This window comes from Cervus elaphus, chromosome 10 (assembly GCF_910594005.1).
Source record: "Cervus elaphus chromosome 10, mCerEla1.1, whole genome shotgun sequence".
Classification (NCBI taxonomy): domain Eukaryota; kingdom Metazoa; phylum Chordata; class Mammalia; order Artiodactyla; family Cervidae; genus Cervus; species Cervus elaphus.
Genome location: NC_057824.1, coordinates 39279763 through 39307660, shown reverse-complemented (window position 1 = coordinate 39307660; position 27898 = coordinate 39279763). Strand labels below are relative to the sequence as shown.

Genomic DNA, 27898 nt, shown 5'->3' with positions numbered 1-27898 from the left:
AATGGGGTCTTGTGTGCCAGGTTGGGTGCTAAGAAGTGCCGGGGTTAGAGTAATGAATGGAAACAGACAGTTGCGGCGCTTGGTGAAGCTTAACACATGCGGGACAGAGAGATGGTTAGCTGGAGAGGTTTCCAGGAGATGAATGCCACATGGTGAGGTGATGGATGTGTGCACAAGGGAGAGGGAGGTGGTCATGAGAGTGGCCAGATGGTGGTGTCCTGAAGGATGTGAAAGGGGAACCTGTTGGGGGTGGTGGGCACGTTGATTATCTGCTTTAGCTTATTGCCCTTGAGACATCCTTGGGGAGATGGCCAGCAGGAAGCCAAATGAACAAACCCATCTGGAAGCTCAAGGATGAGGGCGGGGTGAGCAGAGATCATGGGCAAAGGCCAGGGATTTGGAGGGTTTTAGGAAGAGCTGGTTGGTTGGCGGCGGCAGCCCGACTCCAGGAACTGGAGACAGAAGACTCCAAGGAAAGGTCATTGGATTAGGTGGCCAGGTGCCCAGAATAGCTTTAGCAGATCCAGGTCATAAGGGGTTAAGCCGGGAGTTGGCCAGAAGGGAGTGAAAGGAGCCCGTAAACCATAACTTCAGGAGGCCTGACAGATAGAGCAGTGGCTTGGCTGTGTACGACAGCTATTCCTCAAAAGCCAGATGTAAATTGAATTTCTATAAATCTAATCCTATTCTTCATGCACTGGAAGAACTCTCTGTTTAATGAAACTGAAACGATGAACCTTTAGGTAAGGGAAATAATCGGCCCCTAATTGAGGTATGTATATATAACAGAAGGATCTCTCAAAGAATAGGGAGCAGAATTCAAGAAATTATAGCATGATCCATAGATCACAACGCGTGCATCGTCATTCCCAGGATGTGGGCAATCTAACCAAAATAGTAAAGGGAAGGACAGAAAATCAGAGTGAGCCTCACGGCACAGTGTTGATTTCGGCCCCCTGCTTACTCTGTTTTAGCTATTCCAGATCGAGAGAGAGTTTATTCTTTTTTTGCAGTTGTTAAATGCGTTTATTATGCCTAAAATCAGTTTTCATTCATAGTTCTTTTTCTCTTTTAATGTTTTATTCATTTATTCAACTGACGACCTGCTGGGCTCCAGGGAAAGTACTAGGTTTGGGGGAGTCAAAGAAAAAATAATTCCATTGTTGCCCTCCTGAAGTTTATGATCTTGGAGAGATATAGACTCAGAGATACGGCCTCATTAAAAGATTGTAACTTGGTGAACTGGGAGGGGTGAGTCCTGCGGGGCAGGATGGGGGTGGGGTGGGGAGGTAGGGGGTGGGGAAGGGGCGGAATGTATGTTTGCCTGGGGGTGCGGATGGGTCGGGTGGGGAATGGGCAAGCAACCATGTGAGCTGAGACTTTGGAATAAACTTTGAGTTTGCTTGATAGACAGCTTGCGTGCATGCATGCTGGGTGGCTTCAGTTGTGTCTGACTCTGTGACTCTTTGGACTGTAGCTTGCCAGGCTCCTCTGTCCATGGGATTCTACAGGCCAGAATACTGGAGTGGATTGCAGTGTCCTCCTCCAGGGGATCTTCCCGACCCAGGGATCGAACCTGTGTCTCTTATGTCTCCTGCATTGGCAGGCGAGTGGTCAAGTACTTTACCATCTGAGAAGCCCAGTGGATAACTTGGGGAGGGCATTCTAGGTGGAGAGAACAGCATAGGAAAAAGCCTAGTGAGTTGTCATATTCTGGCAACTTCATGTAGTTCAATGTGATGGGAGTGTGGAAAGTCAGGTGAGGAGGAATGTTGAGAGATGAGGCTGGAGAGCTGGGTGAGGCTCTTGGTGCTTTGCAAAGGTCTGTAGAGTTTATCCTGCAGGCAATAGGGAGCCACTGAAGAATCCAGAGCAAAGGGTGATACAGTCAGGTTTGCACTGGGGGATGAGGATTCAGGGTGCAGCACGGGCAGAGTGGAACAAGAATGGAGGTGAGGAGGCCGGAGAGGAGGTGAGAAAGGGTGAGGGCCCCAGCACTGTGTAGCCCCAGGGCCCTCCAGTGAGGAGTCTGCAGGGCTTGCAGACTCATTAGGTGAGATAAGCAGGAGTGGGTGACTGTGGAAAAGCTGAGCCTCTAGGTCAGGGGTTCCTAGTGTGGAGTCTACAGACTTGAGGGCATCCATGACCCTGGATGGGGGAGAAGTTGCATCTTTATTTCTCTTAACTTTACCTGACATTTAGAATATCTTTTAAATATGAAGGGAGGCAACACTTCCCAGTTGTGGGCGGCACCTGTGATGCAGCCACCAATAGGAACCGCAGTTTTCATATCACGCTATGGTTGTGCAGATATCTTGCAATGCACTCCTTCGAAAGGGCAATGCTTCTTAGAGCTTCCGCTGAATCTTATCTAACATGGTAATGAAGGAGCACGTATATTATGACACATGTGTTTGAGTATTTTGCTAATTGTAATTCAATATAACTGGTTTCTTCTGTAATCTTGTTATTTTATTTTATGCAGCTGAAAACATTATTCTGGGGATGGGACCCTAGGTTGAGATGACCAGACCCCTTGCTCTGGGCTGTCATTTGGCTGGGACAGAGTAAGTAGCGGTACCACTGAGATGGGGAAGGCGGGAAAAGAGCAGGTGGAAGGTCCATTCTGAAGAGGCTGGGTGTCAAAAGGAGAGGAAACATCAGCTCACATGTCCTACGAACCTCCCAGAATCCTCCTTGCTGGAATTCATCTTGGCTGAGTGATGCCACCAGGAAGAACCTGAGCTAAAATGATTGGCCAGATGACCCGGAAACTAATCCTGTCATAAGATGACCTGTGGCTGTGAGAGTCACATGGCAGATCAGTTCTCCTGGGTTCACCTACCCTGCTGCCCTCCACCCGGGCACCTCTTCCCGATAAAGTCTCCCGCTTTGTCAGCATGTGTGTCTCCTCGGACAACTCACTTCCGAGTGTTAGACAAGAGCCCACTCTCAGGCCCTGGAAGGGGTCCCCCCTTCCTGCAACACTGCAAGATATCCAGCTCCTTTTTTTGTCAGTGGCTTTATCTCTCCTTTTCTTTCTCTCTACCAGGCATCGAAGAATCCCCTCCGTTATCCCAAGCATCCAGCCCTCCCCTCAACCTCCTTACTCCAGTCACATAACAAAAGCTGGTGGCCAGCCCCAGGCAACCGTCTCCAGTTCTACAAGCAGCCTCCTCATGGGGAAGCAAGTAGGGGGCTCTTGCCTCTACCTTGAAGAGCTTATCAAAGTTTTCACCCCTCAAAAATACCCCAGTTTCCTTTAGCAGGGAGTCCTACTGCGAAAGAAAATAAGATTGTCTTCGTAATTTCAGGCAAACAATGCCGGGCTCAGGGAGGTTAATTGATTTGCCCAAGGTCACATGGCTGGTCAGTTGTGGAGCTGGACTTAAACCCCGCTCCTGCTGACTTCAAAGCCCCCTGTTTGTCAGGATCGCACTGCAGGAGTGAACCCATGGGTGGGGAGGGAGAAGCCTTTTAAATCCTCAGAAAACATTAACTGAGAAGGATGTCGCAGCCAGATCATGTGATAAGATGATGTGATAAGCAGGTGGTGGAGAGAAAGGAATCCATCCATGCCTGTGTTCAGTCGCTCAGTAGTGTCTGACTGTTTACGCCCCCAAGGACTGCAGCACACCAGGCTTCCCTGTCCTTCACCGTCTCCCGGAGTTTGCTCAAACTTATATCCATGGAGTCAGTAATGTCATCCAACCATCTCATCCTCTATCATCCCCTTCTCCTCCTTCCCTCAGTGTTGCCCAGCATCTGAGTCTTTTCCAATGAGTCAGCTCTTTGCATCAGGTGGCCAAAGTATTGGAGCTTTAACTTCAGCATCAGTCCTTCCAATGAACAGTCAAGGTTGATTTCCTTTAGGATTGACTGGTTTGATCTTGCTGTGCAAGGAACTCTCAAGAGTTTTCTCCAGCACCACGGTTCAAAAGCATAAATTCTTTGGCACTCAGCCTTCTTTACAGTCCAACTGGGAGAAGATAAACCTAGGAGAAACAGGAGACCAAGAGGGAGCCAAGCCCTGAATTACCTGGTTGGAGGAACCAGAAAGCTGGTTTTTCTGGAGTCCCTTGGAAACAAGTCAGCTGGGGAAGGATGGGGAGGTGGGGGTGAGAGGCTTGGAGCAGGTGGGTGGGCTTCTGGTTGGCTCCTCTGGGAGGGAAGAATTAGGCAAGCAGGAGTAGGGAGGGTCCGTCGATTGAGTTCGTGTGGGGAGAGGGTAGGGCTCTGACGCTGCTGAACCAGCTCACAATGAGGGGTGCTCAGCCCAAGGTCAGTGCTTCTAGGGCAAAGGAGAAGGAGGAGGTGAGGCGGCCCCTACTGGAACCAATTATTATAAATAATTGTTATAAAGAGCCAGCGGGGGACTACCCTCGTGGTCAAGTAGTTAAGACTTTGCCTTCCAATGCAGGGGAAAAAGTCAGTGCACGGCAGCTAAGACATGACGCAGCCAAATAAATAAATATTAAAAAAAAAATGAATCGGTGGGTTAGGGTTAATTGTAATAACCAATACCAACTGAGATGCCAGGTTGCACCAGCACTAGGCTGACCTGCTGCATGTGTTAATATCTTTATGCCTCAGTGTCCTTGTGGGAGGGACTAACATTATGTCCATTCCTCAGATGGGAAAACTGACTTGCCAGCAGTCACATAGCTAGTCAGTGGCTGAACCCAGAGCCTGCCACATAGAGTGCTTTGAGCAGGGCTGAGGACTTCAGATTGTCATTGGTTATTATTATTGTCAGTGTTGTTCCTAGCTGTCCCTGAATAAACTGAGGGGTAGACGGTGGCCCCAGGGGCCAGCCCTGTTGCAGTGAGGCTGGGGTGGAGGGATCTGGACTCTACAGCAAATCAAGAAGGAGAGGTGGGGCGGGGCCAGCAGGGCTGTGTTCTGATCCTCTGCTCCGCAGTGGGCTGGTTGTACAGAGTGGGTCACCTTCCGAGGGCTGGAGGCAGGGGCTGTGATGGTTGGTTCTCTGCTTCAGAGCCCGGAGAGCCCCGTGCTTCTAGGTATCCACAAAGTGCTTAAATTTTGACTGCTTTTAGAATCAGAAGGAAAAAATAGAATAATAATGAAGACATAAGAATGAATCTAGACTGGATTATATTTTTTATACCACTGCCGTCATAAAATGTAATTTTTAATATTTATTTTATGGAGGAACAGGCTGTTGAAGGGAAAAGAGCCTGGGGCCCATGAAAGTCATAATGTGGCCTTGAAATGGGCTATGGCTTTTCTCTGTCTCTCAGGACAGAGCAAGGCTGATTCCACATGGGGTGGGGGCGGGGGCAGTGCGGCTCCAGATCCAGGTCCCCCTGCCTGCCCGGTCCTGTGGTTTTAGCCGAGGTGCTGGGCAAGATGGAGCTTCCTCGCCCCTGTCTGTTCCCCCAGTGGCCAGGGTTTTGTATCTTGGCGGGGATGTGAAAGCAGGCTAGAAGATGTCTCTTCTTCCCCAGTTCCTCTGAAAGATGAGAGTGATCTACTTAGGAAGGAAAGAAAAGTCATTTGGAGAATTCCTACATCATCATGCTAACAACGGTGGGCTTTTACTAAAACCTGCGCTGGCATGAAGAGAAACATGTCTGAGACCTTGTGGAGAAGTCAGCAAGCGTCTATTTTGTTAAGTATCAAGAAAAAGAAATTTTGCAACTAAACAAAAAACGACCAAGGATGAGGTAGCTCTTTGAATCCGGGAAACTAGAATCTTATCTTTTATGTAATCTTGGCATATTTGGTTTCATCATAAAGTGTATATTTCACTGCACAGTACATCACTATTAAGCCTGTATTTAATTATTTAACCTTCATCCATGTTTTAGAAATTATTTTGTGACATTATATACAAAACATATGATTTGAAAATAGTTGTTTTAATTTTTTAAAATACAGAATATCTTAAAAATGAAAGGCAATTGAATGGGGTATGATGGGAATGGGGATGTTTTGATGCTTTTGTGACCAAAAAAATACAGAGCTGGTGGATGCTTGGGCTTCCCAGGTGGCTTAGTGGTGAAGAATCTGCCTGCAGCGCAGGAGCCGCAGGAGATGTGAATTCGATCCCGGGGTCAGGAAGATCCCCTGGAGGATCTCGGCAACCCACTCCAGTGTTCTTGCCTGGAGAATCCCAGGGATGAGGGCTCAGCAACCCACTCCAGTGTTCTTGCCGGGAGAATCCCAGGGAGGAGGGCTCGGCAACCCACTCCAGTGTTCTTGCCTGGAGAATCCCAGGGACAGAAGAGTCTGGCGGTCTATAGTTCAGGGGGTTGAAAAGAGTCAGACACACCTGAAGGGACTGAGCAAGCACACACTGTGAACCACCATTGTATTTTAGCATGAGTTTCCTGGGACAGTAATTCTACCAACTATCCCACCTCTTAGGCCTGTCCTAGAAGAATCCTCTGCCTATAACTCCTTCTGTTCCTTCCTTCTGCCCTGACCAGACTAGGCCTCTTGCTCATAGCTGAGAGAGCAAGTACTTTTGTGTATTTTCGTGTCTTAAAATGCAGAGGCTCTAAGTTAGAGAAATGAATGTTTCCATATTATTAAAAGTTTCTTTTGCTTGCAAGTGACAAGAACCCAATCATATTAGCAGAAGGAAGAAAGGCAGGTGGGAGAAGGTGATTGAACTCTATTGATTTCATGTAAATTGAAAAGTACAGGGTGAGTAGGCTTCAGGTATGGCTGCATCCAGATGATCATGTCATCAGGAATCTAAGAATCTCCAGACTCTGACTTCTTTTAGCTTCAGTCTCAGTCAAGCCCATCCTTACAGAGACAGGATCGTCACAAGTGGCTCCAAGCTTAGATAAGACTCCAGAAGTAGAGCTTCTTTCTAGTCAAAACTCCAAGGGAGACTATGATTGGACTAATGAGGTTCATAGATTTATTCCTGAACCAGTCCTCATGCTGGAGGATGAAATACTCTGGTTAGCTAGGTCTGGGTCTCTAGGCACACCTGTGATGTGGGCTTGGCCAAGGACCAAGCAGGACTATTATGCAATAGTGGACAAGTGGTTGCCCAAAGGCACTGGTTGATTGCAAATCCTAGCGGTTGGGAGTTGGTTGACTCGTCAGGTTGGGAGATTATCAGCAGTGGAGCTGAAGGACTCAGAGCCCCAGGAATGGTAGAGGTCTTCTTTATTTGGGTTCCTCCAAAGCAAACCCTAAGGTGAAGATATGCGTGCAAGTAGTTTATTTGGGGGGTGATCCCAGGAAGTATGGTGGGACAGTAGATTTGTAAGACAAGAAGGCAGGAGGGCCAGTAAAGGGAGTGTGGGTGGGTGGGTGACCTCTATGGAAAACTGGGATTCCCTCCTGTTGGGGACCCCTGAGAGACTGTGTAGGACAAGGGATCAGAAAGCAGTGGAACTTATTCACCAGCTCCCATCCACCACTGGCTGTAAGTCACGCCTGAGTCAGTACCCCACCCCTTCCTGCCCCAGATTTCTAACCTTCTCCACCTAAGGAGGAAAGTGTTTGAGGAAGGAGGTCACCAACACTCACAGGAGCTGCCAATTAGAGCTGCAGGTGACCTCTGGCATTGGCCAGGGGAGTAGGGGTGAGGACAAACCAAGGCAAAGGGGAGTATACTGATATTAACCTGTGCCCTGCAGTGTAGATCTGATGCTATTTGCCATCAGAACCCATGCTCCCAGCGACTGCCCCAGATGTGCAAGCACCAGCTGTTAGTTCAGGGAGTCTTCGGGTCACCCTCACCTCTGACCAGCTAACTTCAAATCCGTGTTCCCAAGACCCCTTTAGGTTTGGCTTTCATTAGGACTACTCACAGAACTCAGCAGAGCACTAAGGGTTATGGCATTGTTGTAAAGGATATGAATCTGGGACCTCTCTGGTGGTCCAGTGGTTGAGAATCCACCTGCCAACGCAGGGGACATGGGTTCGATCCCTGGTCTGGGAAGATTCCACATACCGCAGGGCAACTAAGCCTGTGTGCTGCAACTACTGAAATCCACTCACCCAAGAGCCCGGGCTCTGCAATAACAGAAGCCATTGACGTGAGAGACCCTTGCACTGCAGTGAAGAGCAGCCCCCATTCCCCACAACTAGAGGAGTCCTGCATGCAGCAATGAAGACCTAGTGTAGCCAAAATAAAATGAATTCATTAAAAATAAAATTAACATGCATTAAAAAAAAAAAAAAAGGACCAGCCAGGACCAGCCAAAGGAAGACACCCAACAAAAAGTGCAGGAAGCTCCCCAAACTTTGTCCTCTAAAACTAACCTGTGTGGTTCTCACCCCCTGAACCCAGGTATGTGAGGAATACTGCAGCTCTTTCATTTCTGGAAAATAACTTTACTTTGATTCTATGCTCCCATCCTCCTGGGCTGGTAGAGGATTTTATTGTCATATTTGAGGGGCTACCCTGTATTGGCTGTGCTACAATTGTCTGGACTCATGCAGTGTCTGACAAAGTGTCTTTGTCATCATCATTTTCATCAAACAGCCCAGACCCTGATCTGAAACCCTTGGGGCTAGAAGTGTTTCAGAATTTAGAACTTTTCAGAATTGAGGAGGTAAGGTAACACATAGACCATCCGTTGCATAATACATAGACCATCCATTGCATAACACCCCAGTAGGGGTTAGGGCCGTACTCTGTAAGCAAATACAGCAAAACACATGAGTGTTCATGCTGGGGGGATAAATAAAGATGGTCAACAGCCTCATGTCCCTTTAGGTCAGGTTTGACTGCTAAATGAGTTCAGGCCATGTCATATTTTTGTGGATTATGAAGAAGGTTTTGGATTTCAGAACTTCTGGGAATTTGAAATTGCAGACAAGGAATTATGGTCTCAATAGCTCCCTTGAATTGAGCACCTACTGTATGCCAGGCACCATTCTAAACACATTCCTTTTGTTGAAGCCTATGATGGTAGGTGCTGTCATTATTCCCATTTCACAGCTGAGAAAACTGAGGTACAGATTTAGTAAGTGGCGGTTTTGGCTTTTGAGCCTGTGTGCTTTACTATTATGTGGGTCCGTGCAGGTTGCCACGGAGCCTCTAGTGCTGTCCACACGGCCCCTTCTGGCCCCCAGGGCTCTTTGCTGCTCAGGTCAGGAGGGAGATGGGAGGAGGGGGCTGGTGACCTCTGTGCCTGTGGTCTCATCATTCCCGATCAGAGGTCTCAAGTGCAGAGCCCGCAGGGACCATGTAGGTGACATAAATGAGTCAAGCTGTCCAGATGTAACACAACAGTGGATGTGGGGATGATGGCAAACCTGAAGTGCACACCCCCTCAGCACCCCAGTGTTGCCATGGAGGAAGATGCGTGGCATTCAAGGAAAGCCAAAATCTGAGTTTTTTTATGGAAAAATCGCCTGATTTTTAATTCAAAATGTTTTTTAAAACAGCTTTATTGGGATGGGATTTACATATCGTAAAGGTCACCCTTGTAAGGTGTATAAAGGCTTTTAGTTACCACCATAGAATCCAATTTGCAAATCTTTTCATCACCCCCAAAAGAAACCCCATACCCACTGACAGTCACCCGTTATTTTCTACCAACCCCCACCCCAGCTCTAGGCAACTACTGATGTCGTTTCTTACTATCTCCATGGATTCGCCTGTTCTGGACATGTTGTGTACCTGGGCTCACCCACTATGTGGTCTTTTATAGCTGACTTCTTTCACTTAGCGTGGTGTTTTCAGGGTTCATCCACATTGTAGGTTGTATCAACCCTGCCTTCCTTTTTGCTGTTGCTCTTCAGTTGCTCAGTGGTGTCTGACTCTTTGTGACCCCATGGATTGCAGCACCCCAGGCCTCCCTGTGCCTCCCTGTTTCCCGGAGTTTGCCCAGGTTCATGTCCATCAAATCGATGATGCTATCCAACCATCTCATCCTCTGCCGCCGCCTTCTCCTTGTGCCTCAATCTTTCCCAGCATCAGTCTTTTCCAATGAATCGGCTGTTCACATTAGTTGGCTTCCTTTTTATTGCCAAATGATATTCCACGGCACAGATACACCACATCTTATTTCTCTGTTTGCCAGTTGATAAACATGTGTGTGGCTTCCACTTTTCGGCTCGTATGACTAATGCTGCTATGAACATTCGTGTCCAAGTGTTGGTGTGCACATACATTTTCCTAGGAGAGAAATTGTTGAGTTACCTTGTTTAAATTTTTAATTCAAAATGTTTTAAACCGTTGTGCCAGCCAACAAAACATCACTGCAGACCCTCAGCCTCCTCTTCTGCCCCTGCCACAGACCATACCACCCTTTTATTTTTCCGCATGAGGACTAGAAGACTGCTCTTTCTTTCTGTCCCCCACTCAGAGGTCCCTGTCCTAATCTCCTTGGTAAATTAAGGCTTCTAAAGATGAAAGCCAGGAGGGAAGGATCTTTGCAGATGGATTTTACTTCCCTCTTTGCTGCAAAACCTCTGGGACCAAGAAGTCCAGAGCCTCTTACCCCTTGAATGAAGCGAAAGGAAAAGAGAGAAAAATGCAGAGGAAAAAAACATGAATTACCATCTAAAAATATTTCACCATGCCTATTTGCCAAGTCATCATTTTGCATATTTAACGGTTGACCTCAAGTTGATACTCATCAAATGCATGGCTCTCCATGTGATGAAGTTTCATCTCCTTTAGAATTTTAAACCTAGAAGGCTTTTTTTTTTCTTACTTAGCCTGACTGGACCATTTTAGGGGATTTTTTTTTAACAAAGTCTGTTTTTGTCATTTCTAGTTGGTATTTATCAAATGTTACTTTTGTAGAATAAGATCTAAACTCCTTTATAAGACTACAAAATATGACTTTTGCTGTCCTCTCTAGCTTTATCTCCTACAACCCAGCCCCTCCTCACTGGTCCTCACATTCTCCAAGCTTGGTCTTGCCCAGGCCTGTGGTCCCCTCCTTGGCGCTGCCTTCCCCACCCGCTCCTGGCTCATTTCCTCCCTCAGCCAGCTCTCCACTCAAATGTCATCTCCTTTAGGAGCTTTCACCACCCCCGGCCCCTGTCATTTCCACCTCCTCCTGCTTGTTTTTCTTAATGGCACATAATGCTTTCTGAGCAGCAACTTAGATGTGGCGGATACTTGATGAACATTCGTTGAGTGGATAAGTGAACTTACACTGTCTGCTAATTCATCTACGTGTCTGCTCCCCTATCTCTCCTCCTCAGCCCAGGTTTTCTCAACATTCTTTGCTGCATCATTCTTTTTTCTGTGGGTCTTTGTTGCTGTGTGGACTCTTCTCTAGTTGCAGTATCAGGGGCTATTTTCTAGTTGCGGTGCTTGGGCTTCTCATTGCGGTGGCTACTCTTGTTGCTGAGCACAGCCTCTAGGGCACAGGCTCAGTAGCTGTGGCACACTGGCTTAGTTGCCCTGTGGCATGTGGAATCTTCCCGGACCAGGGATCAAACCCATGTCCTCCACATTGGCAGGCGGATTCTCAACCCCTGGGCCACCAGGGAAGCCCGCTGGATCATTATTGTGTGTTGGGGGAGAGGGGCTCTCCTGTGCATTGTTGACCAGTAGCATCCCAGGCCTCTACCCTCCAGATGCCAGGAATAACCACCCCCCTCCAAGTCATGACAACCAAAAATGTCTCCGGACATGGCCAAATGTCCCTTGGGAGGCAAAATCATGCCTAATTGAGAACCACTGCTCCGGATAATGGGTTCCTCAAGAGCTGTGAGGGTCTTCTTCAGTGCTGTATCCCCAGGGCCTGGCCCTCTTTGAATGTAGGCGTGCCTACAAAAGCCCTCACAGTGAAGTTATTGGTACTGGAGCTTTGGGGTCTGCACCTTGCCCTAGTAGGACCATCGGGGACTCTGGAACCACACAGACTGGATCAAACCACAGTTGGATCCTGTTGAAATGGTGCAGTCTGGCAAGTTACTTCTACCTCTGAGTCCCTGTCTGCATCCGCACAAGATGGGTTTGGGTGATCAAATAAAATCACCCGACCATGCAAAGAGCCGGTAGAGAGGGTGGGCACACAGCCTGTTCTCGGTCTTGTTTGTCAAAAAGTCTGGGTGAGAACAGTGACAGAGGTGGGATCGGAGGGCTCCCCCCTTACGAGGAGGCAACCCTGTGTGCAGGTGTGTCCAGGGGAGTCCCAGCATCATTGTTACCAGGGCCCACTTCACTCCCAGAAGCATCCTGGTTCTGTTGAGAAACCATCTAAACTGTCTGCTCACCCAGTTTGGCTGGGCAGGGGGGCGGGGATGGGAGCCAGATCAGCTCTTGCCTTATTCTGTGAGTTTCTTCTTACAAGAGTCCATATCATGGACTTCCTTCATGGTCCAGTGGTTAAGACTCCGCCTGGCAATGCAGGGGGCATGAGTTTGATCCCTGGTCAGGGAAACTAAGATCCCACGTGTCTCGAAGTAACTAAGCCCATGAACCACAACTCAAGAGTCCATGCCCCACAATGAAAGATCCTGTTTGCTGCAGCTAAGACCCAATGCAGCCAAAAAAAGTCTTATTTCTTTCTCTCCTCTTTCCTAAGGCAGAAATCTCCCACCCCCAACGCCAGCCTTTCCCACTGTCACTCCTGTTTTGAATTGTTCTTTTTCTTCTAGTCCAGTGCTTGGTCTATTTCTGCTCGGCTTCTCTCAGCTTGCTAGAACCATGGGACATCTTTTTTTTTTTTTTTTTTGACTCTGAGTTGCTGACTTTCATTTGGACTTTGTTTTTCTTGTGGTCGTCGCGGGCTGGGCAGCTGGGAGGGAGGCTGGGCAGGGTTGGGACTGTTTGGAGCTGGGGGGACGGGCTCTGACAGCAGCCTGTCCCCTGGGTGTGTTAATTCCACCCTGGGGCTGACAGAAACATAGAAAAAGACTCTCTGAGCCTTCAAGGATGGGTGGAAAGGTGTGAAAGCCCTTGCCCAGGAGGAAGCTGGATGACAGATGCTGAGGCTCCGGGGACACACGGCATCCATCCTTCCTTCATCCATTTCTCCTTCCACAAATAGTCCTGGAGCCTCTCCCCTGTGCCAGGTAACAGGAGAACAAGCAGGTGAGCACTCTGCCCTTGAGGGCTTGTGTCTAGTGGGGGAGGCAGGGAATTAGCAAGTGGTTGGGACTGTGATATGAAGAGACAGTCCCAAGGCTGGGGACCATCCCTTGCTGGGGGCTCAGGGGCCTTCCCAGAGGCCCTAAGGATGGGAGGACTCAGCTGGGGAAGGATGCCGTGGGGGTGATGGGGGCAAGAGAGAGAGAGTGCTCCATCAGAGGGGTAGCAAATTCAAAAGCCCCAAATGGATGGGATCTTGGAGGATCGATGAGAAGGTGGCCGTGGGAGGTGACTGGGGAGCAAGGGAGGGCTGGAGATGAGTGAGACACAGAGGCCAGTGGTGCAGGGCTTGAGTTTTCTTAGCAGAACAAGAGGGAGGAAGCCAAGCTTTAGGGTTTTCAGCAGGGAAGTTTCCCTGGAGGGGCCAGACATGGATGCAGATGCCCTGGGCAACAGTAGGGAAGTGGAAACTTGGGTTTGATTGTGACCTGCTGTGGATGTCAGGCCAGGAAATGTGGGCCTTGCCCAAGAGCAGGTGCAGTTGGGGACCTCTGAGGCTTTAAGTGAAGAAGTAGTAAGGTCCGGGGGCAAGTTCTATGAACATGGTTCTTGGGGTAGAGGAAGGGGCTTCCCTGGTGGCTCAGTGGTAAAGAATCCACCCACCAATGCAGGAGACATGGGTTTGGTCCCTGGGTGGGGAAGATCCCCTGGAGGAGGGCATGGCAACCCACGCCAGCGTTCTTGTCTAGAGAATCCCTTGGAAAGAGGAGCCTGGTGGGTTACAGTCCATAGGGTCGAAACGAGTTGGACACAACAGAAGTGATTAAGCTGCGTGCATGGGGAGGAGAAAGGGGTGGACACAATCCAGGAGCCTCGCTATAAGGCCATGTGGGCATCTGGCCACAAGGAGATGGTGGCAGTGGGATCAGAGAAGGAGTGGGGTGGACTTGAGAGAAGCAGGGTTGGCAAGACTTGGTAATCTGTAAACCAGAGGGCAGGGGTGGGAGTTGTCAGGGTGCCCCATCATAGCGGACCATGATGAAGTGGAGAGTCGTGCCCTGAGGTCAGGAAGACAGAGGGCTGCATTCCGGGTGTGTGAGGGTTGAGACAGGACCTCTTGTGGGAAATGCTTGCTCATCATGTGTCAATCTGTACAGGGCTAGGAGGGAGGGGACAGAGAATAGAGGAGAGTAGAAAGTCCCTGATACCAAAAGAGATGCAGCAGGAGACCAAGGGAGGCAGAGGGAGATGAACAGACCCACTAGGACGGAGGGGAACACACAGGGAGAAAGAGAGGAGACACGGCGAGAGAGCAGTAGCAAAGACACCAACATTGACTGAGCCTCTACGTTAAAGCCTTTGACTGTGTGGATCACAACCAACTGTGGAAAATTCTTAAAGAGATGGGAACACCAGACCACCTGACCTGTCTCCTGAGAAGCCTGTATTCAGATCAAGAAGCAATAGTTAGAACCGGACATGGAGCAACAGACTGGTTCAAAATTGGGAAAGGAGTACGTCAAGGCTGTATATTGTCAGCCTGTTTATTTAACTTATATGCAGAGTACATCATGCAAAATGCTGGGCTGGATGACTCGCAAGCTGGAATCAAGATTGCTGGAAGAAATAACAGCCTCAGATATGCAGATGTTACCACCCTAATGGCAGAAAGCAAAGAGGAACTAAAGAGTTTCTGGATGAAGATGAAACAGGAGAGTGAAAAAACTGGCTTAAAACTCAGCATTCAAAAAATGAAGATCATGGCACCCGGTCCCATCACTTAATGGCAGATAGACGGGGAAGAAATGGAAACAGTGGCAGATTTTATTTTCTTGGGCTCCAAAATAACTGTGGACGGTGACTGCAGCCACAAAATTAAAAGACACTTGCTCCTTGTAAGAAAAATTATGACAAACCTAGACAGCATATTAAAAAGCAGAGACATCATTTTGACAATAAAAGTCAGTATAGTCAAAGCTACTGTTTTTCTAGTAGTCATGTATGGATGTGAGAGTTGGACCATAAAGAAGGCTGAGTGCCAAAGAATTGATGCATTTGAATTGTGGTGCTGGAGAAGACTCTTGAGAGTCCCTTGTACTGCAAGGAGATCAAACCAGTCAATCCCTAAGGAAATGAACCCTGAATATTCAGTGGAAGGACTGATGCTGAAACTGAAGCTCCAATACTTTGGCCACCTGATGCAAAGAGCCGACTCAATGGAAAAGACCCAGATGCTGGGAAAGATTGAGGGCAGGGGGAGAAGGGGGTGACAGAGGATATGATGGTTGGATAGCATCACTGACTCAATGGACATGAGTTTGAGCAAGCTCTGGGAGATAGTGAAGGACAGGGGAGCCTGGTGTGCTGCCGTCCATGGGGTCGCAAAGAGTTGGACATGATTTAGCAGCTGAACAACAATAATGTGTTGATAAACTCATCATTTGAAGTTGAAAATATCCTATGTTGAAAATACGTTTAATATACCTAACCATCAAAGCTGAGCCTGTGCTGCCAGGACAGTGTTTCTCAGCCTTATATTCATTTTTATTTTATTTTTTGGCTGCGCTCAGTCTTTGTTGTGGTGCATGGACTTCTCTCTAGCTGTGGCATGAGGGCTCAGTTGCCCCACCGTGTGTGGGGCCTTAGTTCCCCCATCAGGGATCGAACCCCCGTCCTCTGCATCGGGAGGCAGATTCTTAACCACTGGACCTCCAGGGAAGTCCCTCAACCTTATATTCATTCTTGTTCCATGTTTTATACCTTTTTTTTTTTTCCTAATTGCCCCTCGCCTCATGAAATCTGAACTCCACAGTTATTCTATACACCTGTTTACTTACATTATATACATCTGTGCTCTCTATACAGTTAGGTTTTTTCATTTTTGCATGTGCTAGGATGGTAGTGACCTTTTAGGCTGAGACTTTCACATTGAGCCTGCCTTGAAGTGAGTCAAGCCATGGCCTTGGGGCCTGGGGGCCTGGGGGCCTGGCGTCTACCCTCCTCTCTGATCTGCTTGCCAGCTGTGGGTCTTTGCTGACTTTGTCGTTCTGTGCAATTTAATTTCCTTCACAGAGCACCTCCTATGCACTGAGCCTGTGCTGGACCCAGGGCTGCGGATCTGAGCAGAGTGTGACCCACCCCCCCAATTTCTGTGAGCTTATGGCCTGGGAGTGGTGGAGGGAGGGGACAGGCATTGTCCGAGTCTGACAATGACTGACAATGACAGGGGTGTCAAAATTCTGGGGTCACTTAGAAAGGTCGAGACTGTGGAAAGATTGGATCCCTAGTGAAAATTCTAGATTTTTGTTTTTAAATGAAAGCCCAATTATCAAGAAAGTTGATCACCCATATTTTGTTGGTGGGAATCTAAGACAGTACAGCTGCTCCAGGAAATAGTTCAGCAGTTATTTTCAAAAGTAAGAATGGATCACCGTAAGACTTACCAGGAGACCCGGGAATTGCACTCTTGGGCATTGATCCCAGAGAAAGGAAGACTGATTTTCACATGGGAACTTGTACAGGAGTGTTCATAGTGACTTTATTTGTAATAGCCCCAAACCAGAAAACAACCAAATGTCCTTCAGTGAGTGAGTAAACAAATAGTTAATAAACACTTAATAAAATTAATATTTGCTTAATAAATAAAAAAAGTAAATAAATAAGCAGCACATCCATCTCATGGAACTCAGCAAAAAAAAAAAAAAAAAAAAAAGGACCACTACTGATACACAGAATAACTTAGATAGACATCAGGGACATTATGCTGAGTGAAAGAAGGAATACCTATCACATGATTCCATCTATGTAACAGTCACTTAATAACATAGTTATGGATTAGAAATTGCCAGGGATTAGGGATGGCAGGCAAATTGGGTGTGTGTAGAAAAAGGCAACCTGATGTGGTCTAGTGATGGTGCAGTTGAGTATCTTGATTGTGGCGGTACTTATGCAGGGCTACACATACACATATGACAGAGCTACACATAAACACACAAGGGTGCAAGCACTTTTCACCAAGAACTGGTGAAATCTGAGTCAACTACAGATTGTGCCGTGGTCAATTTTTTGACTTTGATATTGGCCCCTAGGACCATGCAAGTTGATAAGTGTTAACACTGGGGTACGTGTGCGTGAGACTTCCTTGTATATTTCTTTCTTCCCTTTTTTAAAGAAAATTTTGGCTGCGCCGGGTCTTCATTGTGGCATGCAGGCTCTTTGTTGTGGCGCTCAGGCTTTTTCTAGTTGAGGGGCTCAGGCTCTAGCGTGTGAGGACTCAGTAGTTGCCCCCAGGTCTGTGGGATCTTAGTGCCCCGTGTCCGCTGCATTGCAAGTTGGATTCTTAACCACTGGACCACCAGGGAAGTCCCCCTTGTACATTTCTTTGCAACTTCCTGTGAATCTATAATTATCTCAGAGTAAGAAGTTTAAAAAAAAATTCCAGTAAGAGTTACGAGGTGGCTCAGAGATGATCTGGTTGGAAACCTCCCCTTTCTACGTCCCCTACACTGTGTGGTCTGCGTCACCTGTCGCCTTGTTCTCTCCAGTCTGAAGAAGGTCCCAGGAGATCAGAAGCAGAATTGGGACTGTCCTGAGTCAGGAGCCCCATCAGAGCAGCCAGTGCCAAACACAGCAGGACAGGGAGGCCCAGATCGGGCTGTTCCTCTCTTCCCTGCTTTTGCTTGGGCTGTTTACTGGTCCAGGCTGCCTTTCTCCTTCCTCCCCACCTCCCCTTGTTCCCTCTTGGTGAATACATATTGATTTTTCCTGGCCCAGCTCGAAGCTCCCCTCCCCTTCCAAGCCTTTTCCCCAGGCCCAGGTAAAACTGACCTCATCTCTCCCCCTGGCTCCTTCCAAGGGTTGAAAATGTAAATGCTTCCAGCGATGTGGAAGGAAATGTGGATGCGTGAGTGGGTGGGGCTATTGCAAGATTGACAAAGGCAGCAGACTGGGAGCTGATGGGCCCCACGGGTACCACGTGCCCATGAGGCTTGGCCGCCACCAGGCCTCACTGACCAGCACAGCTCTGACCAGCTCCAGCTGAAGGTCACCGAGGGGAAATGTGGACCCAGTCTTGCCAGAGTTTCTGATTTTTACAAGAGAAGCCAAAACTCCCATATTTTTAATGGAAATCCTCCAGATTTTTCAATGTTGCCCCCACTCCGAAAAAAAATTAGTCATTTTTTACAGCTCTAGCCAACCTCTGCTTGGTTGGGTTCAGTCCACGGCCTGCCGGTTTTCGATTGTGGATGTATGTATTTCTGTTTTCGTATTTGTAATCATGGATTTTCCTTCACTGTTTATGTGGCCCTCCTCATTAGTGCTGGGAGAATGGCCATGCCATAGTCACAGCTGTATGCCTGGTGGCTGATCCAATGCTTTGCACATAGAGGATGCTTCGTAAGTGTTAGTTGAATGAATGAGTTGGAGTGTTAGGCGCAAGTCAGGGGCTTGCAGAGTGGTCAGAAGATTAAAGAAGGGCACTGGGACCTGTCAGCTGTGTTTTCAGCAGGTGGGGCTGAGGGGGCAGCCTGTGCTCGTCCTTGGCCTTGTCCAGACTGGTTGTGGTGATTAAAATTCTGCCACATCCTTTGCATGCTTTTGGAATCGAGGGTTGGGGGTGTATGCAGGCCACTGGGTCTTTCATACAAATGAGCCTGGCCCCAGGCACAGAGCCAGGAAGCAACTGGGCTTTGGTGGGGGGATAGGCAGAAGCAAGAATTTTAATAAGTTTAATAAAATTTGGAAGTAAAACCCACGATCCTGGAACTGCTTGGTTCTAGCGGTTTTAACCTACTTATGGAGTGGGTGTAGTGATGGATGCCAGGTGCTCGGGGGCCTGGTCTCTGGGGAAACCCAAGGGTGGCCAGGTAGTGGCCCAGTGGAAGCTGGACTCTGAGGGGCGTGGTCAGGAAGTGTCACCCGGTCCTGGGGGCGTGGCTTTGGCGGAAATCGGACAGGTGGGCGGGGCAGCAGGAGGTCCTCCTGAAAGCCTGTTATTCTACTGTCCATCTGGTAGCCAGGACTGCAGCCAGCTGGGGGACAGGCACAGGGTCCATCCCTGGGGGAGAGGATTGGATAGGGAAACTGAGATCAAAGCCCTGCTGTAGGGAGAAGGCCACATTCTGGAGTCTCTTAGGCAGGGTGGGTCGGGGCTTAGTGGGGGGACTGGAGTTTTCCACTCACCAGAGGGAAGGGGACTCTGAGGGACTCCAGTCACAGCTGTTTGGCGGGGCCCACTAATCTGCACTGCCCATGAGTGATCTACACAGGAGCCAGGCCCCTCTGCTCCCAGGAGTTTCCATTTTGTCCCCAACGTGCCAGGCACTCTCCTGCTTTAAGGCATGATTTGATCTGTCTGGTGGTTCCCGAATCCCTAGTACCTGGTTCAGAGTTGGCCTCCACAAATGCTTGTTGACCAGGGGAGTTAACAGAAACCTGCCTGACAGTAACTCAGCGGGGTTTCTGTGTGTGGTGAGAGATGCTCTGGCGAGACATGGAAATCTTGGAAGCTGCCTACTGCAGAAGTGAAGTGATAAGACATGTGGCAATCTGAAGGAGGCAAGGTTCAGGTAGAGGGGCAGCAAGTGCAAAGGCCCTGAGGTAGAAACTTGATTGGCATATTCAAGGGACAACACGGAAGCCAGAGTGTTTTGAGAGGAATGAAAGAGGGGAGGAGGGTGGGGTAAGGTCAGGGATGGAGACTTAGATTTCCATTGTCATGCCTTAATCCATCAGCCCCCTGCATTGATGGTGGACTTTTAGGATGTTTTCAATCCTCCTCTGCAGTGAATAACTTTGTCTGTGTATCTTTGCTCACATGTGCAAATATGTCTGAGGGTAAATTCCTCGAAGTGGAATTACTGGGTCAAAAAGAAGGTGTGTGTTTTCAGTTTTGACAGCTGGCTTCCTCTTAGGGTCTTCCACACCCTTGAATTCCTTGGTCCCTACCTGGGCCTGCTGTCGCATCCTGGCTATTTCACACGGAAGGGCTCTGCTGTCTCCCAGGCTCCCATCTTTATTCCACCCCGCCCCCCTACCCCACAGCTCCAGGTGGCTGGGGAGTCTTAAGAGCCCCTTGGAGGACACTTCCCCTTGATGGAAATTCTCCACGCCTGAGAACTCTTCTCACAAACGTGCTTTCCCCAGGAATTGGAAACTAACTGATGGCTATTTTGAGACACAGAATTGAGCCTGTGCTTGCCCATTATCCATCTCTGGGAAGGGGGCCAGATGGCAGAACACCTGGCTGGGAAGGAGACCCCCCCTGACCCCCATGCTTCCCCTCTGGATAAAGCTGAGTCACCTCTCATGACATCACAAGGCCTGGGGGCTCTGAGACCCACCCACTCTGAGGCCCACCCACTCTGAGACCAAAGAGTCAGCCAACATTTATCAAACACTTACTCTGTGCTCTGTGCTCTTATGTATAATATGACTGTAAATGGGAGGCGTGTCACCCCTCCTCCACTTACACCTTCCCTATGACTTCCTGCTGTGTTCTGAATGAAATCCCAACCTCCCCGTCTCCCTGCACCCTTCACCCCTTGCTCTCAGGCTCCAGCCACACTGACTTCTCCCCACTCCTGGGCCTTGGCAATTGCTGTTCCCTCTGCCTGGGACTCCTCCAGGCTTTTTCATGATCAACTCCTCCTTATCTAGGAAGGTTCTAGCTTGAAGTTCTAGCTTGAAGTCACTTCCCAGAGGGGCCTTCCCCGATAATCTAACCTGAAGTAGCTTCCCCCAAGGCACTCTGTCTTCTTGCTCAGTTTCTTCCTTGAAATCACACGTGTAGTGTCTGTCTCCCCCACTTGCATGTCAGCTCCATGAGGACTGGGACTCTGTCTTGTTTGCCACTGATTCCCTAAGACTTAGATCAGTATCTGGCACATAATAGCTGCTCAAGGGATATTGGTTGTATGAGTAAATGTGACTAGGTATTTATTATCTCTGCTTTCCAGATGAAGAAATGGAGCCTCAGAGATGTTCAGTAACTTGCCCTTGTACACACAGCTGGGAAGTTGCAGAACTGAGATTCTGCCTGACTTCCAGCCAGTGGTCTCTCCCCTGCTGGATGGCCAAATGGACATTGTTGGCTGTCTTGAGATGACAGGCAGGTATCTGGCTGGTGTTTGAAACTTGAAGGCCAGCAATGTCCAGGTAGGTGTGCCAGGGAGTCTGAGAAGACAGGAATGAGGGACTGCTGTCCCTTCATTCTCTTCTCTTTGAATAGAGCCAAGCCATCCACTGGCCATGTAATATTACAAGTCCTGGAGAGGCCTGGGGGCTCTGAGACCCACTGGGATGGAGCCCACAAAAGAGTCAACCAGTAGGCAAGATCTGGGTCACTATCCAGGGCCACCCCTCTCCGCCCCCACCTCACATTTGCCCTGATCCTTCTCATCCAGGGTCTTCTAGAGCTCCATCCCCTGTAGCCTGAGGCTCCTTCTGATAGCTCTCAGTCCTGCCCCCTCCCCAGCCAGATTTCTGCTTTTCTTGTCATCATGCATAGTCATAGCTCTTCGCTGAGGTTCAGGCTACATGGGAGGCACTGTTGGTGTTATATATCTGGAGAACCTGGCTCTTCAAGGGGGCACATGGACAGTGCTCAGTACAGCCTCAACACTTGTAGAGCAGACTACATGGACCCACGACTCATTCTCATAACTAAATGGGGAAACTGAGTCATAGACATTTAACAGAATTGCTCAGGGCACAAGGCCAGTTAAGTGGTGGATGCAGGATTTAGACCTAGGCAAATCGTGGACTGTGTGGAGGCAAATTTGGATCCAGTGTGGACTCTGACTCTGGAGTCCGCACTGTTCTGTCTCTCATGACAGCATCTGAGGTGGTCTGCTAGTTGGGGAAAGAGGCCCAGCCAGCAAAGGGGGAGGAGGAAGGTGGTCTAGTGTGGGAGGCAGAGGTAGGGTGACGGGGATGATGTATTCCCAGGGGCCCTGGAGGATAATCAGCAATTGGGATGGAACTTAGTACTTTGGTTGGGAAGGCCTCTATCAGCTTGGTGGTGGGATGAAGTGTAGGGGACACTCCTGGACTTGACTTGGGAAGGGAACCCATGCAGACCCCACCTCCTGAGGCCGCAGGTCAGGAGCAGGGGAGCCAAGAGTGGATGTGGCTGCAGGGCTCAGCCTTGCTGGGACAGGCAGGGGTCCTCTGCAGTGGGGTACTACCTAGAACCACGCTTCACTTGCCTGTGCTCCTCCGCAGCTCACAGATGCAGATGAGCCCCTGTGGGCTGAGGACCCTCCCCCCACCCGCCGCCCCAGTCCAAATCTCTGCTCTCAGCACTGGGGAGCCCTGGTGAGGGCACCTGCCTGAATCCCAGACCTTCCTTGGAAGAAAGGCTGGAAAACCCACTCCCACCCGAGGAAGGAGCAGAGGAGAAAAGTTGAGGGTCTTGGGCAGGTATGCCGGGTGGATGGGAGCAAAGGCAGTGATGTCCGGACCTGCAGTGATGCTTGTGACACACCCTACCCTCCAGGAGTGCCCCCTGGGCCCAGACAATCCCAGCTGCTCACCTGAGGGAGCTCAGCACTTAGAGGGAACCAGGGGCAGCCCCTCAACGCCCAGCTCCAGGCTCTCTGCACCTCCCCACTCCTGCTTTGCCCTCCCGTCACCCTGGCTGTGCATGGCCAGGTCCCAGTCTTGAAGGCTTCCTTCTTGGCTCCTGTTCCAGGACAGAGGTGGACCCCGTGGGATCTGCAGTCCATTGGCATCTGGGCCCCTCTGAGGCCTCCTGAGCCTAGTCAGGAAAGGGGCCTGGGGAGAGATGCCCTGAGCCAGCATCACTTCTGAGGGGGCTGCCAGTGCCCTGCCCCCACCTCCATATAGCACATAAGCCCACCTCCCTGCAGTCACAGATGAGGCTCCCACCCTCCTGGCCTCCTGAACCAAGGAAAGTGGCTTCCTTCCACCTCAGGGCCTCTGTGCTTGCCCTCATCTACCCCTGGGCCTATATTCCCCAAATCTTCAAAACTTTCAGGCCTTGATGAATGCGTGAGTCGCTATGCTGAGCACCTGAAACTATCACAACGTTGTTAATTGGCTGTGTGTGCATGTTCAATTGCTCAGCCGTGTCCAGCTTTGTGCGACCCCATGGACAGTAGCTGGCCAGACTCCCCTGTCCCTGGAAATTTCCAGGGATCTTCCCAACCCAGGGATCTAACCTGTGTCTTCTGCATCTCCTGAATTGGCAGGTGGATTCTTTACCACTGTGCCACCTGGGGAAGCCCTAAGTTAATTGTCTATACTCCAATACAAAATAAAAAAAATTTTTTTAAATTCAGGTCTCAGCTTAAATGTCCACTTTGTTGGACATGCCCACCCTGACTTCCTTGACCAGACTTACTACCCCGTCACCCGTTACCCCTAGGGCCACCGGGGAAGCCCCTCCCAATCCCCTTTTTTCCTCGCACCCCCTCTTTACCTTCACAGCATGTTCTGAACTCTGAATTTTGAATATGCATCTATGTTTCTTTTCCGTCTTCCTTCGTGAAGCTATCAGCTCCATGAGAGCAGGGATCACGCTTGTCTTTAAGAAAAAAAAAAAATTGTATTGGGTTATATTTGCTTGTTGTGTTAGTTTCTACTTCAGCAAAGTGCATCAAAGTGCATCTGTATGAATACAGATATCTTCTCTTTTTTGGAGTTCCTTCCAATTTAGGTCACCACGGAGCAGAGTAGAGTCCTCTGTGCCATACAATAGGTTCTCATTAGTTATCTTATATATAGTAGTGGATATATGTCAATTCCAAACTCCCAATTCATTCCACGTCCCTTTTCCTCCCTTGATGTCCATATACTTGTTCTCTACTTCTGCGTTCCTATTTCTGCTTTGCAAATAAGATCATCTATATCTTTTTTTTTTTAGATTCCACATATATGTACAATATAGGACATTTGTTTTTCTCTGACTGCCTTCACTCTGTATGACACACTCCTTTATATCCTGAACCACGAAGACAGCCTGGTACACAGGAAGTGCTTAATAAATATTTATTGACTGAAGGAATGAATGGAAGGGGCTGTGATGGGATGGTAACACATCTGAATGGAGCTGGGAAGACCTGGACTCACACTTCTTTCATGCTGTGTTACCCTGGGTGAGGCCTCACCAAGCCTGGGATGAGGTAAGGACAACATGAGATGTGGGACAGTTGAGTGCTTTACACGCTATAGAGTCCCCAGGGAAGGGAAGGGCTGAGCGGAGATTTTGTTCCCTAGAGGTTTTGCAGGAAGGCGTCTCCCTTTCCTAGCATGAAGGTGGCTTCCTGGGCAATGAAACTAACTGGATGGCATCACAGCTTCAGTATGGGGAAGTTGGAAGCTCAGAGCACCTACGATCTCACTGGCCAGAAGAATCAGGTTTGCATTTCAGTTAATGGGACAGAGGGATGGAAGGGGAGCCCTGGGAGGAATGTTCTCGAGGCTGCTTGTGATGGTCTCTGGTCACTCTGTGCTGAGGGGGAGGTGAAACCCAAGTACAGTGAATATTCCTGCTTGTGACTTGGACACATGTAACTAGATATTCTCGGGGGAGTGAGAAAGTGAGTGAGAGAGAGAGACAACCAGACATATGAGAGTTATAGGCAGAGAGAGAAGGAAACAGAAAGAGGGAGATAGAGTCAAGAGCAGAAAGAGAAAAAAAAAAACAAAACCTGGGACTTCCTTGGTGGTCCAGTAGTTTAGACTCCATGCTTCCAATGTAGGGATGTGGGTTCAAGTTCCTGGTCGGGGAGCTAAGATCCTGCATGCCATGTGATATGGCCAAAAAAAAAAAAAAAAAAAACAAAGAAAAAAGCCAAAGGGAGGGGTCTGCCAGTGGCCCTGTGAGCATGTGCCCCAGAGGACAGTGAGATAGGATTGTCCAGTATGCTGGCCCTGCCCCCATCCATTTCAGGGCCCCTAGTGCCTTTCATGGGATTTCCCAGTGGCTCAGACAGTAAAGAATCTGCCTGCAATGCTGGATACCCAGGTTCTATCCCTGGGTTGGGAAGATCCCCTGGAAGGGCATGGCAACCCACTCCAGTATTCTTGCCTGGAGAATTCCATGGACAATGGGGAGCCTGGCAGGCTAGGGTCCATGGGCTGCAAAGAACTGGACACAACTGAAGCAACTTAGCACACACACATGGAATCTTTAGTTGTGGCATGCGAAGTCTTAGTTGCAGCATGTGGGATCTAGGTCCCTGACCAGGGATCGAACCCAGGCCCCTTGCACTGGGAGCATGGAGTCCTAGCCACAGGACCACCAGGGAAGTCCCTGACTCAGTATTTCTTACCCCTCAGGCCTGTGCATTCTTCCTCCATGACTATAGATAGCCACATCCATGTACTGTTACTTAGCATTTTTTCCCCTCTAAATCACTCTTTTTGAAATTTAAATTTATTCAGAAAGGAAGCTTCCGATCACTATTGGGACTAAAAGTCAGTGTCCTCTGCAATAAATAGAAAGAAACTGTAAATCTGTAAAAATAAAAACATTACCATTGTAAAGATGTTTATGTAGCATCTAAAATAGTGGTCTCACCCCCAGGGGTAACTTGGCCCACTCAGACCTTCCCCAGACCGCCAGGGCCACTTGGTAACATCTGGGGACATGTGGGATGGTCACGACTAGGGGAGGCAGGAGGTGACTATTTCTGGCATCCAATGGATAAACATCCTGCAGTGTACAGAGCCGCTCACCCCTCAGCAAAGGGTTATCTGGCCCTAGATACCAATAGTGCTGAGACTTAGAGCTCCTGATCTAAAATAAGCTTGAGCACCCCAGGGAGGTGTGCCCCATACTCGGGCAGCTCTGACCTGGTTAGTTGCGCCTCATCCTTCAGGCTCAGCTGGAACATCCACCCCAGAGATTCCTGCCCTGACCCCCAGGGCAGAGGACCCCAGCCATCAGCTCCTCTAGACCCTGCCCCTCCCACCTCCCAACACTCTGATCCTTGGCAGTTGTTTGCGGCGTGTGTCTTTCCCCAGCCAGACCTTCAAGCAGGCAGGCGCCATATCTGTCTCTATCTTTCTTCCGTCCCTAGCACAGTGCTGGTTTGGAGCAGGTGCTCAGTCGTTACGTGTGGAAGGAGGGAGGAGGGAAGGATAGAAGGAAGGACAGAAGGAAGGAAGAAAGGATGGAAGGAAAGGAAGGAAGAAGGGAGGAAACTTGGGCAAAAAAGTGTTGTGGCTTCTACTCCCAGAGTCCCTTTGGTGTGTCAGGCATGTAACCTCTCCTTGGCCCACTTTTTGTTCTCACTTGTGAGAGGGACACCCCAAGAGGACTCTGCACCCATCAGAGAGACAGCAGGTGCAAAAAGTCCCTGGCAAAGGGAAAGTCCTTGGAAAAGTTTAGGGGTGAAGGGGGACCCCTGGAGAGATGGGGGCTCATTCCCTCTTTCATTTATCTGCCATCACTGTCAAGAGTCCATATCCCAATTGTCCCCTTTCATCTCATAGGTGTCCTGGCTTGGGCAATCCTTGACGTGGTCCCTCTCACTGTCAGCCATTGTATCTAGTAGGTGGAGAGGTGAACAGGCTTGAGCGGGCTGTCCACCCCGGATGTCTTCTCTGCCCTGTAATCTGCTCCTTGCTCCCATCTCTCTGAGATCCTGCTCTAAGTGCCCGGGGATCTCTGGTTAGCAGCAGGGCCTGGAGGCTACAGGAGGAACTGGCTGGGAGCCTCTGGGAAGGTGCCACATAGCAGATAGGGCCGGGAACATCATGCCCAGGTGAAGCCGAATCCAGCCTCTGTCCCCTGACACCAAATTAAATCTCGGAGACGGAGTTTTGGGTGAAGTAGTAAAGAACGGCTGCATTGTTTTGCCAGGCAAAGGGGGTCACAGGGGGCTGTGTGCCCTCAGAACTGTGTGTCCTGACCTGGAAGGGGGGCTGTGAAGAGTCTGAGAGTGTTCAAGGAGCAGGGTGTGATCAGCTCGTGGACATTCTTCTGATTGGTCGGTGATGCGTTAAGTGGGAGTCAGCGTCATCAACCTTCTGGTTCCAGCCTGTCTAGAGTCTATGTGCTTGTGGGCAGTGTTCAGTTAAGTTCTCCCACTTGGTAAGGGTTTCAGTATCTGCAGAACAATTTGAAGATATTGTCATGTGTATCCCTTGATTGGGGAGCAGGACCCTGCCCCAAGGATGCACTATGTTTTTTCTAAAATTAATTAATTCTTTATTTTATTTTTGGTTATGCTGGGTCTTTGTTGCTGCAAGCGGATTTTCTCTCATTGCAGCAAGCAGGGGCTGCTTTTGTTGCAGTACCTGGGCTTCTTATTGAGATGACTTTTGCAAAGCACAGGCTCTAGGACCACAGGCTTCAGTAGTTGTAGCATGAAAACTCAGTAGTTGTGGCTTGTAGGCTCAGTAGTTGCAGCTCGTGGGCTTTAAGTGTTGGCTCAGTAGTTAGGGCGCACAGGCTTAGTTGCTGCACACCATGTGGACTCTTCCCAGGCCAGGGATCAAACCCCTGTCTCCTGCATTGGCGGGCAGACTCTTATCCACTGTACCTCCAGGGAAGTCTCTGCCCTGTTGTTTCTTGGCTTTTCCTCCCGTGTCTCTGCCTCTGTCCCTTCCCTAATTAACAACTGTTTGAACCTGCCCCTTGGGACTCAGGAAAAGTCATGGAGGGTGAATGAATTCTTTTCCTATAACAAATGGGGGACACAGAAAGGCTTTCATGCCCAGGAGGCCCAGGGTTCTGCTCGGTTTTACAGAGTCAAGGCTATTCCTTATAGAGGCGGTCCAAGTCCAAGGTGTAGATGGAATGTCAAGACCATGTTCTGTGGTGTGTGGATTTCCAGGTGGAGATGTGGGAGAAGGTGGGGAGGGGGCAGGACCGTGACTTGGACCTGTGAAGGAGGCCTCTCGTCTCTGCCTGGATATCTGTGTGAGGTT

At 49.3% G+C, this 27898-nt stretch overlaps 1 protein-coding gene across 4 annotated transcripts in view; it reads left to right on the top strand.

Moving 5' to 3' along the window:
* GSG1L (GSG1 like) overlaps positions 1-27898 on the top strand; it is a 253377-nt gene that overhangs the window by 166503 nt on the left and 58976 nt on the right. The window lies entirely within an intron of this gene.